We start from the raw sequence: 19,566 nt of genomic DNA, 5'->3' as shown, positions 1-19,566 counted from the left end.
TCCATAGAATCTAGCAACAGATTATTTAAATCAACTTCTACACAAATACGAGCAAAGGAAATTACCTTACGATCTTGTGTCTGTGTAGCTAAACCCATAGGTTTCCCAAGAAGCATCAAGATTGAGTGAAGAATGTCTTATCTCTAAAATTCCAAAGGCAACCTCAATAAGTAGATCCACATTGAAACTTTTGATGGAATTTCCTTAGCTAAGTTAAAACCCATATGTTAGGGCTTGATGAAAAGCCCCACCTAGTTAAAGAAATAAGGGCCTCCTTCTAATGCCTTATTCCTATCTAACATGTTGGAAAAGATGATCATAAATTAGTTATTGGTTGCTAGCAAAATATCCATATCTCCTTCTAGGTTCCACATTCGGTGAGCCCAAGATTCTAGTACATGCAAGGAAAGGCGAAAACCCAAAAACTTAAAAATAAGGGCATGATTTCTCCAGTATTCAACATCTTCTGACACTTGATTAGGTTGTATAACTAATATTGGTTGTTCCTCGGCTCTCTGCAAGCATCCATTCATATTCTTTAGTCAAAACCCCCCTTTTGGAGAAGATTCTCCACCCTCGATTGTGGCTTACCATTTAGATCCTTGATATTGGCATGCATTAAAGACGAAGGCTCCCCCATCACCACATCACCAACAAAGAGCTGGGAGGATGGAATGCCCTGATCCTTCATTTAGAATTGACACAGGACTCAACAATAGTGAGGAGGTAATAGAGAAAAAACCCCACCAACATAGCCCACTACAGACCTCTCCAAAGACAAACCATAGTGGTATAAAAGTTGCAGAAAGATCTCCCACAGTCTGGAAAAACCTGGCCACTCAATGCACTAGCGTTGACCAATGCAAAAGATAGCAAAACAGATGTAGATGACCTCCAAACCACCAACGTGCAGACCAAGCATAGACCAAAACGTAGTAGGGGCTAGGGCATGAAGGCCCTAGCAGACACTAGACCTTACATGCATGCCATCACTCTTTTTCTCCTCCCTTAGATACTCTTCAATTATTTGTTCTATTACTTAAGCTTACTTAGGTTAATACATTTATTTAATATTTAGTATTTAATTATTGTAGTGATGAGTTGTTGACAACATGGGAATTTTTTCCCTTGTAGCATGTTCCACCTTTTGGTGGATGCTTGGTTGTCAACCTTATCTTCTACCACTTTCCAACTTGTTCTATAAGCTTCCATGAGACCTTTATATTCAAGCTCTCTCATTGTATTTTCTCAACTCATCTTCATTGTAAATACATTTTCCTTGTTTTGCAATATGTTCTCTCTCAAGTTCGTTTAGGATTTTTCCAAGCTCCACCTCTTCCTTCTCGATTTCCCTTTGATATGTTATTTGCATGCGGGTGATCATGGTGAGATGTGGAGTTGGATTTTATCAACTCCTACAATTTTTAGCTTGAATACTTGATCCTTCCTAATTAGATTAATCTTTGCAACCCAACAAGGATATTTTGCTTATCCTTCCAACTCATTTCCTCTAATCATCTTCTTATCTTCCACACATTCTCTTGCATTCATTCCTCAACTTGGTCTTACACTTATATCATATATATCATCAAGTTAGCTTGAATATAACTTATAAATAAATTCTTCATCTCTTCAATTGGCTAGAACCAACAAAGAAATCCGTTAAACTCAATATGCTAAAACAAGAAAATTCTTTGTTAGTCTACCTAGCTTAGGAGACACTAACTTCTGAAATGATTTTCCTATGTTAACTAAGTGAACTCAGTTAACACTACAACTTCGTAAACTTCCTTTGGTAACCAAGAAACTCTATTAAGATTGGTTCCATGCCAGCTTTCATTTGTTGACCAAGTGAGCTCAGTTAATACTTGAACTTCTATGAACTTCTCTTTGGTGCCTGAGTGAACTTTGTAGACATAGTCTTTTGAACTTGGTAAACACTGGAATTCTTGGTAGACATAGTAAATTATCTTCATCGCCCAAGTGAGCTAGGCAGAAACTAACTGGTAAAGATATGACATTTTGTGTAACATAAAAGACAATATACAATCGATCAATTATTTTCAACACTCACCACCTTTGTTAGATCTCAAATATTTTAGCTATTTACCAATTTCTTTTTCAACTCTATCTTTATACCACATGAACATATCAAATGTATAGGACTTGAACTTCATGAACATGATAGACATCATTCTACAATAACCATCAACAATCAAAATAAAATATCTATCTCCATAGTATGCCTCAACTTTCAAAGGACCAAAAAAATCAATATGCACCAATTCCAAAATATTCATAGATGAATGTGTCTTACTTGAAAATCTAGACTTAGTCATCTTACTGAGTTGACATTGCTTACACGTAGCACTATCATGTTTATGCAGGTTCAATAAGCCTCTCACTTTATTTTTCTACTTACTTTGACCATATTCTCAAAGTTTACATGACATATCTTTTATGCCACAACTAGACATATTCAATTTTTGTAAATATGCATGTATCAATTGTTGTAATCACAATAGGAAAGGTAAACTTCTAAGAGGGGAGGGGGGGTGGAGGTAAATCAAAATTTTAAACTTGGACCCATAAAACTTTTACCACACATCCATCTCATACATTCAATGAGTAAACTAGAATAACATGTAAAGCATCTACATCTAAATATATAAAACATATAAGCAATCACACACATATGACACCAAATATGATTACCTATAAATACTTCAAGTGAGAAGGTAAAAGTGGGGTGGATGACATGCACAAATCTTCACTATTGCAATATTAAAGTGTATCCAATGAAGGTTACAATGTTTTGATCATGAGATATGATCTACACTTTGAAAGGTTTTCCCTGTTCAAGGCTTACAAAGATTGTTAGGTCTCACCTTGCTAGATGATTTCAACACCTTGTTAGAAGTGTGCCTTGTGTTGGGTAAAATTGAGGTTCAATTTGATGGTAAGTTTCTAGATGTGATTGAATCAAAAGAGTACCCTAAGAGGGCATATCTAGGATTCATAAACTCATGAGAGATATAATGGTTGTTTTCTCAAAGGGTGAAAATAATAAATCAAGAGGTTTATGAATGAAAATTACTGCTTGCTAATAAATTAAACTATCCAAATTACCACACATCTAAAATTAATTATGCAAATGGATTATAATCTAAAGTTTGGATTGTTATTAACACACTTCTAAACAACACAATGTCTTTATGAATGCTATTACAAAGTTTTGTCTAATTAAAAGTTGATATGATTAAGAGTTGAAATCTACTTAGATTGCAATAGGAGATTTAGTGGTGGCAGGAGATTGATTACAAAAAATTGGTTCTAAATATAGAATGCGACAGTTTGTATGATAAGTGTTGTCACTTAGGTTTGCACCCTTGTCCAAGGCCTATGTATGAGGACAACCTAATGAAACATGGAAACAACCTCCAAGCTATGGGACTTGAACTGTGTGGTTGAGTCTTTGGAGAAGGTCGGCTTCCTCTTACTATTAGGGTGCACCTAACTACTCTTGGAGAGGAAAAGGGAGAAGGAGAGCATGAAAGAAAATCTACCTAGTCTAATCTAAAGAGGTGATGCACCAAAATAGAGTGTTCAAACCAATCCCTACCCATATATGCACTACTGAACAAGAATGAAACTAATGATATACACATCCAGACTTGCTTTGATTCCATAACCACATCTAGATCAAAAAACCAAGATGAATGACACAAGGAAAGAGATTCACTTATATATTGTACACTTGAAAGTGTCCCACTCTAAACCCTTCTATCCAAACGATTCCATGAGTTCAGAATGCTTGGATGCCGGCTTAGAGCTCCCTATCCATGGAGTGCAAGAGAGTGTATTTCAAGTTCAAGGGCTCTCAGATGAGCCTTAGAGATACTCTTCTTTCTAGTAAATCATGCAATGGGAGGTTCCAAAGACAAGATGCAAGAATGCAAATGTCCCAAGGAGTTCCTCAAGAATGTAATGCAAATGAAAATTAAGCTAGAATGAGATGCAAAGTGGAGCTATGCTAAGAATGTATGAGAGCATTACAATACCATTATTAAGCTATGTGAGATTAAGCTACATGTAAAAATGAAAGCTAAGCTAAGCTATAATTCCATGATGCCATGGATGAGAGAATGTAGACAAGAAATAGAAGTTCTCCACAAAGCTCCAAAGAAACCTGTTAGAAAACCTGCAGCATAACAATATTCAAAATGAGGATTGGATTGAGGGGTAAAGCTCTCTCCCTTTTAAAGATGTATGGATGGTAGAGATCAAGATGAAGATGGTGGATTATCAACGGTGGAATTCAAAAAGAGGAGTGATCCATGTGCACACACAAGTCAACCAATAGAATATAAGTTGACTTGTCATATAAGACAAAAGTCTCACAAGCCTTTTCTTTTAATTGTAAAATAGAAAAAGGACTTTATGTGTGCACTTTAGGTGGGTTAGAAGAATGGGGTCTTTTATTTAATTAAAAGGGGACATGTTCTTTTAATCAAATAATGAACTTAGGATAGCATAGTCAAACTATAGGTTATAATCAAATAAATTGATTATTAGCAATTTGGTCTAGATAAATGATTAAATTAGTTTAGCCAAAATGTTGAAAAGGGGGCTAATAGTCTAGATGACCATTTTTAGGTGATTACATTTGCGCGTCTTTGACTAATGCGTGATCGATCTGGGAACACATTATGTCAAAGAAAATAGAAAGCCAAGTAGGCAGTGATAGATAAAGATATCTGATTTTAAAGAATGAAATGCAGAAATAGATAGCAAGTCCTGAATGCATAGCCTGATAGCGGTAGTACTGAACATTAGGAAGATGATGTTAGGATCTGAAAAGAATTCTAACATCTAGAAAAGTGAATAGATCAAGAGCAAGTGATAAGGTCAAACAAATGCTCCTAAGAAATAGGTAGTTGATCTAGTATTTCTGCCCCCTCGGGATTGAAATTGAAATGAGGTAAGAGGAAGCAGAAAACTTAGCTAGACATGAAAAAATTAGAATATAGCAATGTCCAAGATGACAGATAGATGATTACAACCCAAGAATGACTATAAGAAACTGATAAAATGCCCCAGTTTGACCAAAGTTGACTGCGAAAGATAAATCATAAAAATTAGGTCAAATTGAGTAGAAAGAGGATTTAGATTTGAAAAGGTGAATTGAAGTAGATATGAAGCATAGAAATGATGAAGACATGAAGAAATTAAGATGCCTCAGTGATGATTTGTAGATTAGACCTCAAAAGGTCAGCTAACTACTTAGAAGAAAGTAGAATTTTAAAAGAAAATTTTGGCCATCAAGATGAACTCGAATTTGGATTTCGATCCCAAAAATGAATCTAGGATGTTGAAATTATTTAAGAGGTAAAAAATTTATATAATGTGATGATAAGATAGAAAAGAGATGAAGTGAAAGATTAAGAAGGTGAAAAGACATGAACAAGAAGAAAGTAAAGAAATATATGAAAGGAGTTAGCTGATATGTCCACAAAAAGATGAAGAGAGAGCTCTCCCCATATGCAAAAATGAAAGATTAAGCTAGAAAATGAACCTAAGATGCAAGCTAATATGCAAAGTGGTTTACCAGCAAGAAGCGCATAACATTTAGACTCTTAATTTCATCATTGAGCATTTATTAGGTACATCATGAGATCATACAACCATCACTAGTATAACTATGAGGATATTAATATGATCGATATTAGATAGGTATGTGGAAATCCAATCTAAGCATCAGAGACATGTAAGTCAAGATAACTACATGATTAGATTCCCTAAATTTAATTTAGCAAGATAACACTTGTATCAAGGCATAAGCGCCAGGATAAACCCTGAGTGCGGTCTTGCAAAACAGTCAAGGATGATACATTTGTAAGTCAACGTGTTGGATAGGACCAGCATAAATGCTTACAACACTATAGACAATCAAAGTATACCCACAAGAAGAAATCAAGAAGACATGCCCCATGCCCCCAGTCTTCTAGTCAATGACATCCTTGAAAGACTATTAGGGAGGGAACACATGGCAAATAAATCATCATAGACAACACACAAAGTAGATAAATGTTAGCATAGCTCAGTCGTTTAAGTGTTAAAGTGCATGTGTGTAAGTCACTTGGCCATTTCTTCCAGACTTAATTCTGATAGTGAGAAATATCACGACATCGGAGACCATAGGTAAAATATCTGTAAAGTGTTGAAAAACACTTGATGTCAAGGTGGGGGAAGTGTTGAGAAACACTATGTTGTGAGTTGTCAAAGAAACCCTAATGCACAAGAATACCTCAAAAAGGCTAAGTAGTTGTGCCCCCAAGATGAGGACAAGAAACAATTCCAAGCTAGGAAATGTGTACCAAAATGGATGATTGAGACTGATAGACAGAGGTGCAAGGGTCTCAAGTAGCACCTGTTTCTAGATTTTCACCACTTGATAGATTTTTTTTTTTTTTGTTTTTTTTTTTTTTTAGGCTGATACATCAAAGTGAGGTTTTCACTAAGATGATCATTTTTTCAGGACATTTTCTAATCTTTAGGATTTTTTTTAGGATCATATATGATTTTTTGGATTTTTTAGAATAATTTAGAGATCACTAGGTTTCAAGCAAGATCACATCATTTTCTCCCAATGTCTAGCAAGGTATAGGATATGATGGAGAAACGAGCCAGTGGATAAGAAAAGATGGATGAAAAAAGAGTATGAAGCAAGTGAAAGTGATCCTCAAGGACTGACTCCTCAAGAGTACCCAAGCTAGGGAAAGAGGTGAGATAGTCATATGAAGCATATTTTGGATAAGCAATGGAAGTGATGAGAAAGATAGCATGTAGAATAAGCAGTGAAGCCAACAAGTGAGATAGCATGAAGTGTGTAGTCCAAAAGAGTAGCCATGTCAAGGGACCTATGAGAACCATGTTTCATTTATTATGATCAAGACCAAGGGGTCAACGAGATAGTATAGCAATGGGATAGAGCAATAAGAATAAAGCTCAAGATAGAGGCTATGAGGGAATGAGAAAGCACAAATAGAGAATCTCATGGATAAGATATCCAATATGCTAAGATAGCTCAACATTTTCAAGATCAAAGAGAGAAGAGGGGATAGATGGATGATGGAAGAATTACGCATGATGCCTGTTTGCCAGGTTTTCATCATGGTACTTATCCAAGGTGCCACAAGAAGTAGTTTTCACCATAGGATAAATTTATTTCTCTTTACTTTTGCTACCAAGGTGCCACAAGAAGTGGTTTTCACCAAGGCACATTTTCATTTTTATTTATTTTTTGCTTTTTTTTCTTTTTTGAATTTTTAGGAAGAGCTCAAGCTGTTTGAATGTAGATAGTGCTCCTATAGAAAAGATAAGTCATGATAAGCTGAGACCATATAAAGGTATGCTCAAAGATGTTGATAGGGTGATGAAAGAGAAATGGTAGTAGGAAGAGTATATGGAGAATAAGATTTCATGTATATAAAGTAAGTGTAAGCTTTAGAGGATTTCATGAGGGTAGCTCAAATATTGGACAAGATCAACATTGACACACACCTTGAAGGGTGTTGGAACAATGGAAGAATCATGGATGAAGTAGCTTGAGGTTTAGATGTATCAGGTGGTAGAAGAGATTTGGAAAAAAGTAGAGTGGAAGGCTTTGGAATAATTTTAGGAAGATTTTTGGAAGAAGATGGAATGGAAGCCTTTGGAAGCTTGAATGTCAACTTTGAAATATTTTCAATATTCAAGTCTTTTAAAAGAGACTTGGGAATCCATATAGCTTTAGATTTTCCTTTGGATACTTCAAAACACATTTCTTTAATAATAGGTTTAGGAACCCATATTTTCATTGATTTAGCTTTTTTAATAGTGGACCTTTGCAATCTCTTTTGTGCTTTCTCCTTCTTAGCATTCACATGTCGATTAAATGGGACATAGTGATCTTCATTTTTTAATGGATTCTTATGTTTGTTCTCACTTCCAAAGGTATTGGGGATTTTGGATGAATAAGACTGATATGACTGGTTTAGATGTATAGATGGGTGAAAAGTCATCAAGGATGAGTGTGTTTGTTGATCTTGAGGTATGACGAGAGAGCTAGGAGTGGAAAATGTAGGAGATGACGGAACATAAGACCCCAAAATGGATGGAAGGTTTGAATACTTTAGCTTAGATGGATAAGGACCAAGGATAGATTTAGAAGATGCAAAGGGATAGTGGGAAGGGATATCAACATCTTTAGAATGAGAAACATGGTCAAAGCCATCAATAGACTCATGAGTAGCTTTGATAGGAACAACATTTTTAATAGTAGCACTTGAAGCTTGAGCACAATTTTGAAGTGGATATGGAGAAGTAGAACATGAGGGGATGCTTTGATCTTGACAAGTAGCCTTGGATAGCATATGAAGAGAACTTTTCTCATAATTTTCAGTAAGCTCAAGGGAGATAATGGAAGTTGTGTCTTCATCATACTTAGGAGGTGGATAAGATATAGAATATGGAGGGGAAAAATCTTGAAAGAGATGAAAGGGTGCTTGATCTTGATCTTTCTTGACATTTATAGATTTTTCTTTTTGAGATTCCTCTTGACATGGAGCCACGTCTAAGGACAAGGGAGAATGAAGAGTGAATGGAGTAGTGCATGAATTAGGCATAGTAGTGCATGAAGGTTGAGGATGTTTAGGATTAGTACCATGGAAAAGGTTTGCAGCCAAGTGAAGGCTAGCTTGAGTTTCTTTTAGAGGTAGCCCTTGAGGATACATGTAGTCAATGTGGAAAGCATTAGGTTCTTTATTTGATGGAGGCATGTTGGAAAGCTTTGAAGTGTTGGGAGATGCATGAGTGTTGGAAGAAGTGGAAGATGTAATGGAGCCACTACTAGACATAGGTTCATTAATGTAATCTTTCTCAAGAAAAGTATCCTCATTGCATGAATCATTAGAGGTATCAATAATTCCATTATCAATAAGATCTTGGATTTTATGTTTTAGCTCAATGCAATCTGAAGTACTATGCTCATTATGTTGATGATAAGAACAATAGATATCCAAGAATGGGTTTTCATATAAGCTAGACTTAGGTAACATGATGATCTTATTGCCAAGAATTTTTTGCAAAGTGTCATCATAAGAATCTTCCAAGGGAGAAAAAGTTCTATCAAAAGTATGTCTAGGATCTTCTTGTTGTTTCTCAAGTGAATAGAATGCATTCATGTCTTCATCATTATCTTGTTCAAAGATAGGTCCATCATGAAATTTTGGAATAGGCTCAAAGTAGGTATCACTTGCTTGTCCTCGAAAGAGGTCTTTAGATCTAGAAGATGAAGACATTTGATGTCTTGAAGTAGAGCATGTAGACCTAGAAGAAGAGGATGACCTCAAAGAAGGTGACTCACATGCATGTAAAGACCTTAAGGAAGATTCATGTAATGATGCAATCTTCTCCTCTAACCTTTTCTCAAGTTTAGACTTCATTTTTGTCATGCGCTTAGAGAAATGAAGGTAAGAAAGATCATTTGTCTCTTCTAGTTCTTTGTATTGTGCATATAGATCTTGAAACTCTTTAGTTACATGGAGGATATCATGATCATCTAGATTTGGCCGAGATTTGATAGCACAAGATTTGAATGCCATAGTGGTAGATAGATAATCAAGCATGAAGGAGACTAGAGGAAGCTAACAAGGTGACACAAGATAGCTTGATGTCTAAACTAGAGAGGTAGATTATTCACTTGCCAATATAGTAGAGAGAGATGAAAGTGACTTGTCAAACAATATGTCCAAGAAACTTATGACATGAATGACTCAAGTCAATAGATAGGCAAGATGCCCAAATAGCCAAATAGATAGAGCAAGCGGGGTGACAAGTGAACAATTCTCCAACCCAAGAGTGTAGTCAAGAAATCAAGGTAACCATTTCAGCAAAAGGATAACTAGCAAGTAGGCATAGACCATGAAGATAGAAAGACCAAGAGCACTAAGACCAAAGAGCCATTTTAAGCATGTTCAAGAACTAGAGACATAGCAAATCAAAGTCAAATGATGAGACTCCCCTTAGCAAGCAACACAAGAAAAATGTTTGCATTTGATGTTTTGACTTGGTTGACAAAGTTTGACAATAATTGATAGCATAGAAAATTTGATGTTCAAAAGTAATTTCTTTCCAAGCAAGATAGTGACACATGGAGTATTCTTCAAACAATCAAGCAAGGGACAAATCAACCTTGCATGATACAAGCATATGTGAGGTCTTAAAAGAAAGTTGTATAACTATCATCATGTGTATGTTCCAAAGATTTCCACAGGTCTAGCACATTCAAGAACACATCAAGTAATATCTACCTAGAAGTCATGGTTCATTACTCAACAACTTGGCCCACGCTTGATGCTCCTTTGCCTCACACCAAGTGGTTGCCCACAAGAGATATTGGCTTTGTCATGGAAATGCCATAAGCATAACCAAGGGAACACATATGGTGAGTGTAAATCTTGGGGTGATCTGGGTAGTCCACTAGGATCAATCCTTGCACCAAGAAGTTGAGCGGCTAAAAAGGGTAGTTACTAACTTAGGGTGTTTAGATAGGACTTTCGTTCATAGTGTTTCTCTTGCTCCCAATTACGGGACACCTCACCTTGTGATGAGTAACCGATCTCGCGATCACAAGCATACCTTAAGCATTCTTACCTAGTGATCTCCCTATGGTCGAAATCCCATAAGCGATCACACTAGGTGAAGATAAACACTATGTCTACCAAGGTTTTGTGTCCTTGATAGCCTTGAGTTTATAGTGGGTTGGAAGATCCAGGTAATCTTCTTGTCCCCACTTGGGTCGTTCCTCTCAGGTTGTCCGAGAGCAGGCCCTCTAAAGGATTCTAAACTACACAAAGAGTGGATCAACTTTTGGAAGTCAAGATTTTTGATTCACCACAAGGGTGAAGAGCATACTCTCCTATTCCAATAATTTTCTCCCAAACACGCTAAGAATATTTAGTTGCCTCTTACTCTTGAAACCAAATGGTAAGTCAAGATTTCTGATTCACCACAAGGGTGAAGAGCATACTCTCCTATCACCAAAAGATCCCAATTGTAAGTTTTAATGTGCCTAAAAATAAAAAACTAGTATATGCCGCACATGTAAAAGTAAAGAACAAGAAAAATTAGGTTTTTATGCATTGGGCAGCCCTGCAAACAATCGTTAGTAGCCCTTGTGCATTTGAAGCTTTGACATGCATTCTTTTTATGCAATGTTTCAATTTTTTTGATAAGGATGGCAACCTGTAATCACAACTTGTTAGCACCAAAAGTTAGTATGAAATAACATAAAAATCTGCAATAAAAAGTGGTGAGTTGCCTCAAAAATCCAATTTATCTTCCAACCAAGTGCAAGTTAATCACAAATGCTCTCATTTTTACTCTTTGATTTTGACCTAGTCAACAAGATTGGACTTGTTTACTATGATTTTGTATCCAAAAATAAAAATGAAAAGAAGAGACCCCTATTAAAAATCAAAGAGCTTTTGAAAAATGCAAGAAATTTAAAAAAATCTCTTCATTTGCGCTCTAGAGATTGATTTTTTCAAAATAGGCCAAATTTCTCAAATCGAGTTTTTGATCCTTAATACAACCTCAAAATTCAAAACACAAAGAAAGAACCCCCATTAAAATTAAAAACTCTTTCTGAAAATGTAATTTTTTTTTTTTTAAATGCTGATGTACGACCAGAAATGACTTTTTATGAAAAAATAAACAAATATCATAACTTTCGCAAATCATGTCAAAATGCTCTGAAAATTAGACTGAAACATTTTGAAGACATACCCAATGTGAAAAAAAAAATTTAGAACCAAAATCCAAGCAATTTAAAAGATATGATCAAATCTTTAAACCAACTAGATTTTTGGCCTTCAAACCAATCTACTTATGGGTTGGCCTTAAAACCAAAGTGATAATTCTACAAAAGTACTTGATTAGATCCAATATGCTGCTGTAAAAAACCAGAGATAAAAAATAAAAGTAAATGGAGCTAGAACTTGATTCAAGCCCCACTGTGGGCGCCAAAAATGTACACTTGAAAGTGTCCCACTCTAAACCCTTCTATCCAAACGATTCCATGAGTTCGGAATGCTTGGATGTCAGCTTAGAGCTCCCTATCCATGGAGTGCAAGAGAGTGTATTTCAAGTTCAAGGGCTCTCAGATGAGCCTTAGAGATACTCTTCTTGCTAGTAAACCATGCAATGGGAGGTTCCAAAGACAAGATGCAAGAATGCAAATGTCCCAAGGAGTTCCTCAAGAATGCAATGCAAATGAAAATTAAGCTAGAATGATATGCAAAGTGGAGCTATGCTAAGCATGTATGAGAGTGTTACAATACCATTATTAAGCTATGTGAGATTAAGCTACATGTAAAAATGAAAGCTAAGCTAAGCTAGAATGCCATGATGCCATGGATGAGAGAACGTAGACAAGAAATAGAAGTTCTCCACAAAGCTCCAAAGAAACCTGTTAGAAAACCTACAGCATAACAATATTCAAAATGAGGATTGGATTGAGGGGGAAAGCTCTCTCCCTTTTAAAGATGTATAGATGGTAGAGATCAAGATGAAGATGGTGGATGATCAATGGTGGAATTCAAAAAGAGGAGTGATCCATGTGCACACACAAGTCAACCAACAGAATATAAGTTGACTTGTCATATAAGACAAAAGTCTCACAAGCCTTTTCTTTTAATTGTAAAATAGAAAAAGGACTTTATGTGTGCACTTTAAGTGGGTTAGAAGAATGGGGTCTTTTATTTAATTAAAAGGGGACATGTTCTTTTAATCAAATAATGAACTTAGGATAGCATAGTCAAACTATAGGTTATAATCAAATAAATTGATTATTAGCAATTTGGTCTAGATAAATGATTAAATTAATTTAGCCAAAATGTTGAAAAGGGGGCTAATAGTCTAGATGACCATTTTTAGGTGATTACATATATCATTCACAAGCCAGCAGAGATACAGTCATGCAGATTACAGATTTTCACAAAACAATGGCAAAGGCAAAGAGTTCTTGCACTTTCATACCAATGGCTGAAGGAGATAAGTGGAGAATCATACAGTTCAGAGGCATAGGGGAATTTACACTAGAATTGCAAAACAACAGCAAAGATAAGTCAAAGAAAGGTCGACCTGAACAAAATTTACAGAATTTTCCTTTATAGCTCTGGCATAACTGGAATTTTTTGCTCTGTAATTACTGCTCAACAACTGTCATTAAGCCTCGCCCACTGAAAATCTAATCGAGGCATGGGTATTTGGTACAACACAATCTGATATCTCACTGAAAGAGCCTTGAGAAGATAGAACAGTGTCGATGAATAACTTCTGATCAGGTAGATGGATTTTCCATGATGATAGAATGTCCTTTCTGCATTTATCACTCATTTTTTAGTAGCTAAGCATTGATCACAAGATCAAATTCGTGGAAAACTTGACTTCTATTTTTGGTTCATGAATCAGCAGGTCGAAGAGTCAACAAGCTCCCACAAGCCAACTGCGCCACGCGGGCCAATCACCTCCTTTCATTTTGCCACCTGGGAAGTCTTTTTACGGTTGACCACCTTCCTTTTATTGACTGGGCACTATGTCACTATGGACGAAATACTCAAAATTCATGATAGCGCCATAGCACCCAGTGGTGAACTTCTATTCAACTAACTGCACCACCCTTTAAACTATTAATGTTAATTGTGATGTCTCCAATCCTAACCACAACATTAACTATCAGCTCCTTAACTGTTATATTTATTGTGCTTCCTCCCTGGGCCCATGAGGACACGTGTTCCTTAGGCGCTATGTCGCTATGGGAAAATAGTGTGCAACTTCCCATAGCGAGATAGTGCCCAGTGTAGATTTCCATTGATCTGATGATCACGAAGACTCACTTGACTCTGCACATTCATTCATTGAAATTTCTTGGGCTTGCAATCCACCTGTCACACCTGGCCTGATGTAGCACCACCCTGTCACATCTTAATATTGCTTGACCCCACTAACTTGCCATGTGTCTCTAAGGTGCTATGTTGCTATGAAAAAATCATGTGCATTTTCTCATAGCGAGATAGCACTCATCGTTGATTTGCGTCGATCCAAGGGTGAAGAAAATTGCCCGAAACAACTGAAAGATGGTGGGTCCAAAACTGCTAACGTCAAGATCCACCTAGCTAGCGATGAGTTAGGACTTCATTTCAATGCGACCACCCCTCCATGTCACCTGCAGTCCCACTACGTCTTTGGCCAACTGGGCGCTATGTTGCTAATTGCAAGAAGCACCAATTTTTTGTTAGCACCATAGTGCCCTTTGATGATCTATTACTTTTCTTACCCGCTCCTTAACCTCTGCCTTGTGAACTGGACCCACCGTGCCACATGTTGATAGGGTGTTATGTCACTATCACGATAGACTTTGGAAATCTCCATAGCGACATAGCGCCTAACCATTGATTCTCTTTGATCCAATGATGGAGAGGTCGTGGGCAGTCAAAAAACAACCTTAGGAAATAAGGGAATACTCTAAGGTTTGAACATTTAATTTTTTCAATATTCCCATGGCGATTAAAAATAACAATAAAGTGGGGAGGGTAACCATTGGGCGGGGCAGCATTTTCAAATTTTGAATCTTGGCGGAGGTAAAAAATGTGGTAACATTTATGGTGACTCACAGGGGACACAAGGCTGCTATGTGTATGACCAGTGGCCTTATGTATCCATTGGGCTACGAAGTCAAAAAATGGGTCCTATGCATACTGTGAAACCCTAACCCTACTTGTGAGAGGTCAAAACATGAAAACCTTAAAAAACTCTACAATCGCAATTGGAACCTGAAACAAAACTTCCTCTACAACCTGAAACACCTCAAAATCTACTACCTCACAAGAAGATAGTTGTGCCCACGCACTTCTTGAAAAGAAAGAAACAATAGAAACAAACTAAACTACTTATATACAGGAACTCGACCTTCATTAGAAGCAAGCTTTAAGATAAATCCCATTGACTGGAATGGAAAAACTTCACCATTTGGCCTGTTCAATTGAAATGCATTGGCCTGCTTGCAACTGGCAATCAAATAGGGGCCACTCCATAATGCATCAAATTTTGAGTGTCTTCCTAGTTTTTCCCTATCTGCATCCCACTTTAGAACTAAATCTCCTTCTCTGAAGATTCTAACCCTAGCCTTCTTATCAAAATTCCTCTTCATTTGTTGCTGATGTATCTCTAGGGTCTGCATAGCTTTATTTCCTTTTTCTTCTACCTCCATCATCTCTGCCATTCTTACTGTCATAGCATCATTTTCAATTAGTTCCAACTGATGAGCTTCTTATGCCAACATCTTTGGTTATCTTATATTGTCCTTGTCATGATCCTAATCAGGTTATTGTTGGATGACTTAGCTAGGCCATTACCTTGAGGGTAATAATTTGAGGATGTGCTCAAATAGATATTGTGATCCACTGCCCATGCACAAATATGAGCTCCAACAAAAGACTTTGCATTATCTAAAATAATGGTTGAAGGGGCACCAAACCTAGTCACAATTCCATCAAGGAACTCAACAACTAAAGATTTAGTGGCATCCTTCAATGCAACTGCCTCTATCCATTTGGTGAAGTAATCTGTAGTAGCTAAAATCCACTTGTGACCAGAACTGGAAGAAGGATTGATAGGGCCTATGAAATCCAATCCCCATTGAGCAAAAGGTTGATCTACCTGGATAGGATGGAGGGGAAGAGCAGCAAGCTTCTGTTTACCAGAGAAGAAGGCACATTTTTCACACTTCCTCACATGTCTATGGCAATCATGGAACAGAGATGGCCAATAATAACTAGCCCTTATGATCTTCATTGCAGTTGTCCTTGCTAAGAAGTGACCACCATCAGGGCCATCATGAAGCTCTTTGACTATTCTTTCAACTTGGTCTATGTCAATGCATCTTAGCAGGGCTCCATTAAAATCTCTCCTAAATAGGATACCATCAATCATGACATAAGGGATTGACTGTAATCTATATTGTCTCCTTTTAGTTCTGTCCAATCCCTAAGGATATCCATCCCCTAATAAGAAACACCTCATGTCTTCTATTCAGCTCCTTGGATCATCCTTTCTTACCTCTTGTTGTTCTGTTAACACCATAGCAGCCTCTTCATCAGATTCCTGGCATGATAACATCTATTTGCACAACCCCTTTCCCCTTACCAGCTTGGTAATCTAGATGTCAATGTCATATTCCATCACTTTAGTAATCCAGCCAGCTCTCTTTTCACTAATATCCTTGTTTAGCAGGAAATCCTTTACACTGGCATGGGGTACTAACAAATGAATTTTATTATGGGATATGAGGTGTCTGAACTTTTTAAAGGCTCTGATGACTGCAAGGGCTTGCTTCTCTACAAAGCTGTATTTATCTTCATATTCTTTAAGCCCTTCACTAAAGAAAGCTATGGGCTACTCTTCATCCTTATTGTTTGTTTGAGTCAAAATAGCAGAGATGCTCGACTTACCACCTAGGGTATAGAGGATGAAATCCTTTTCAAAATTTAGGTTTATGAGAGTAGGGGCTGAGGCTATAGCTGCCTTGATCTCTTCAAAACTTTCCTTCCCTTCCTTGGTCCATGCAAATACCATACCCTTCTTGAGCATAGCTATAAGAGGTTTCACCATGGTAGCAAGATTGGGAATAAATCTTCTTACAAAATTTATCGTACCAAGGAAACTTTGTAGCCCTTTCTTGTATTTAGGAAGAGAGAGGGCAAGTATTTCTTTTTTCCTTTTCGGATCAATGGTCAGACCATCCTCAGATACAATGTATCCCAATAGTTTCCCTTGATTGGTGGAAAAGACACACTTGCTTGGATTAAGGGACGCCCCAAATTCTCTACATCTTAGGAATACCTATCTTAGACGATCAAAATGATCTTCTGCATTCTTAGAATACACTGTAATATCATCAAGGTAGACTAAGACAGACTTGTCAATCAATTTTTTGAAGGCCATCTCCATTGCCTTCTGAAATGTAGCACATGCATTGGTTAGCTCGCATCTTGCAATAAGAATAGGTGCCCCATTTAGTGGTAAATGCAGTCTTATATTTATCAGATTCTTTAATTAGCACTTGATTATAGCCAGAGAATCCATCAAGAAAAGAGAATCTCCTTGAACCACTGACCTTGGATAGAATTTTCTCCATGGAAGGGAGAGGATGGTGATCTTTAAGGGAAGCCTAATTAAGGTCGCTAAAGTCCACACATAGTTTGATTTCTCCATTCTTCTTCCTAACAGGGACTAGGTTGGCTACCCATGATGAGTGCTTGATGGGAAAAATTATATTAGCCTCAATCAACTTGGATAGATCTTTTCTCATTAAGGGTTCAATTTTAGGATTCACTAGTCTCTGTTTTTGTCTTACTAGTTTTACATCATCAACTAGATCTATGGCATGCTGAAATAACCTTGGGTCAAAACCCTTTAAATCATTGTATGTCCAAGCAAATACATCATTAAATTCTTGACATAGATGAATAAAATTTTCTTGCTCAGTTTCATAACATACCTCTCCAATATTTAAGGATCTTCCATCAACAATCGTGACTGGAGTGTGATCATTTCCATCAGCAGCTAGGTTCATGCCTCTACCTCTTGTTTGGTCATCAGGATTAAAGACACTCTCCAAGGTAATGAGACCTTTAGGCAACTTGTTGGAATTGAGGTTGATGATCTGATCACCATACTATTCCTATAGTCTTGACTGGTTTCTATCTGAGAATTCTGCCTCATTCTGCCAGAAACTCACAATTTCCTCATCAGACTCAAACACTTGCCAATGAGTGTTATTGTCAGGCTATCACCTTGATTTGTTGCTTCTTCTCCTCCTCAAGATTCCCTGGCACATCATAAGATGCACCTATTGCTGCAAATCTATCAGCATGTCTATTTGCTTTCCTAGGGATGCTTTGAATATTAAATGCATTGAAACCTTCAAGAAAATCCCATACTCTATGTTTATAAGACTTGAGCATACCATTCTTGGTAATGTTCTAATTTCTCACTTGGTTAACTACCAACTCACTATCTCCATATACTTTCAAGGCTTGAATTCCTCTCTTTTGGGCAATTACGAGACCTTGAATCAAGGATTCATATTTGGCCACATTGTTGGTGTAACTGAACTGGAGCCTAAATGAGAAGTAGTATCTTATTTGTGTAGGAGAGATCAACATAACACCAGCCCCTGATCCATTTCTATTCCTTGAGCCATCAAAGTACATACTCCATATCCCGTTCATATCTCCATTAGTCTCTACAAGACTGGGGACTACGGCATACTTTTCTAAAATACAGTATGTACTAAGGCCTGTCTTAAGAGTTTCTAACATAGGCTCAAACTGATATGCATTTTCCCACTCATCCAAGAAAAATTCAGGTATCTGTGCTAGGGAAGTGGTGGGCTCATTCACTATGTCATTTTCATCCATCTCTAGGATAGGGCAATTCATGTTGATGGGATTAGGGGTGTAAGTTTTAATATGATGGATGGCTTGAGGCTCTGCTCTGATTGAAGCATTGGCTCCATATCTGGTCTTAAGAGACATATATGACCAATCAGTAGATATGAATCCACCTATTTGGGCAGTGAAGTCTCTTGACAGTAAAATAGCAAAGTGTGGCTTGACCTCAGCAACAAATATGTCTTGGGTCACAGTACAACTAGGGCATGCATGTAAGGCCATCTCCACATTCCTAAGGATTCCTACAGTCTTGATAGTACTACCATCCAATTACAACACATCCCTAACAATGGGATCATATTTCATTCCTAAAGCATCAGCAACACACCTAGGCATTACTGAATTGCTAGCCTCAGAATCAATCATGCAATTATTGACTAGCTTGCCCCCTATAATTAGAGAAACATAGAATGGAGGAGGTCTAACATTTTTTCTGTTTCTACTTCCCTTGATGGTTGTACTAAGCTTGTGGCACTTTCCATACTAGGTGTCTAATCCTTTGGTTCAATTCTTTCCAATTCTTGCTGCAGCAACCTCTTTTGCATGGGTATAGTAGCAACAGCATCCCACATAGAGATATTCACATGTGTCTTCTTCATTTTCTCTACCACACTGAATGGCATAGTAGGTGTTTTGGTAGGAACTTTGGGAATCACATTTGTATGAGTTTGAGATGGAATAACCTGAGGATCACTTGTATCTTTTCTGCCCTAATTTTGTCTTTGCTGCTGAAAGGCACTTGATTGATTGTTTGCTACTTGCTCATGAGATATTGTATTTGAAGTTGAGGCCTGATTGGGAGGAGGGATAACATCTTCCATAGCTCCCCTTTTGCTTCTAGTGTTATGAGCAATGGAATCCTGGTTGACATTACAATGCTCCTCCATCTGATGATTGATAAAAGAGCAATCACCCTATCTTTGCATATCTGAGGCATCCTTAAATTGGTGCTCCTTGTATGCTTGCTCATGAGATGCTGCAAGTTCTTGGACTGTCAATGCCATAAAAG

This window comes from Cupressus sempervirens, chromosome 1 (assembly GCF_028749045.1).
Source record: "Cupressus sempervirens isolate cs-2001-9-10 chromosome 1, ASM2874904v1, whole genome shotgun sequence".
Lineage (NCBI taxonomy): Eukaryota > Viridiplantae > Streptophyta > Pinopsida > Cupressales > Cupressaceae > Cupressus > Cupressus sempervirens.
The sequence above is the reverse complement of the archived record's forward strand: the minus strand, read 5'-3'. Positions refer to the sequence as shown.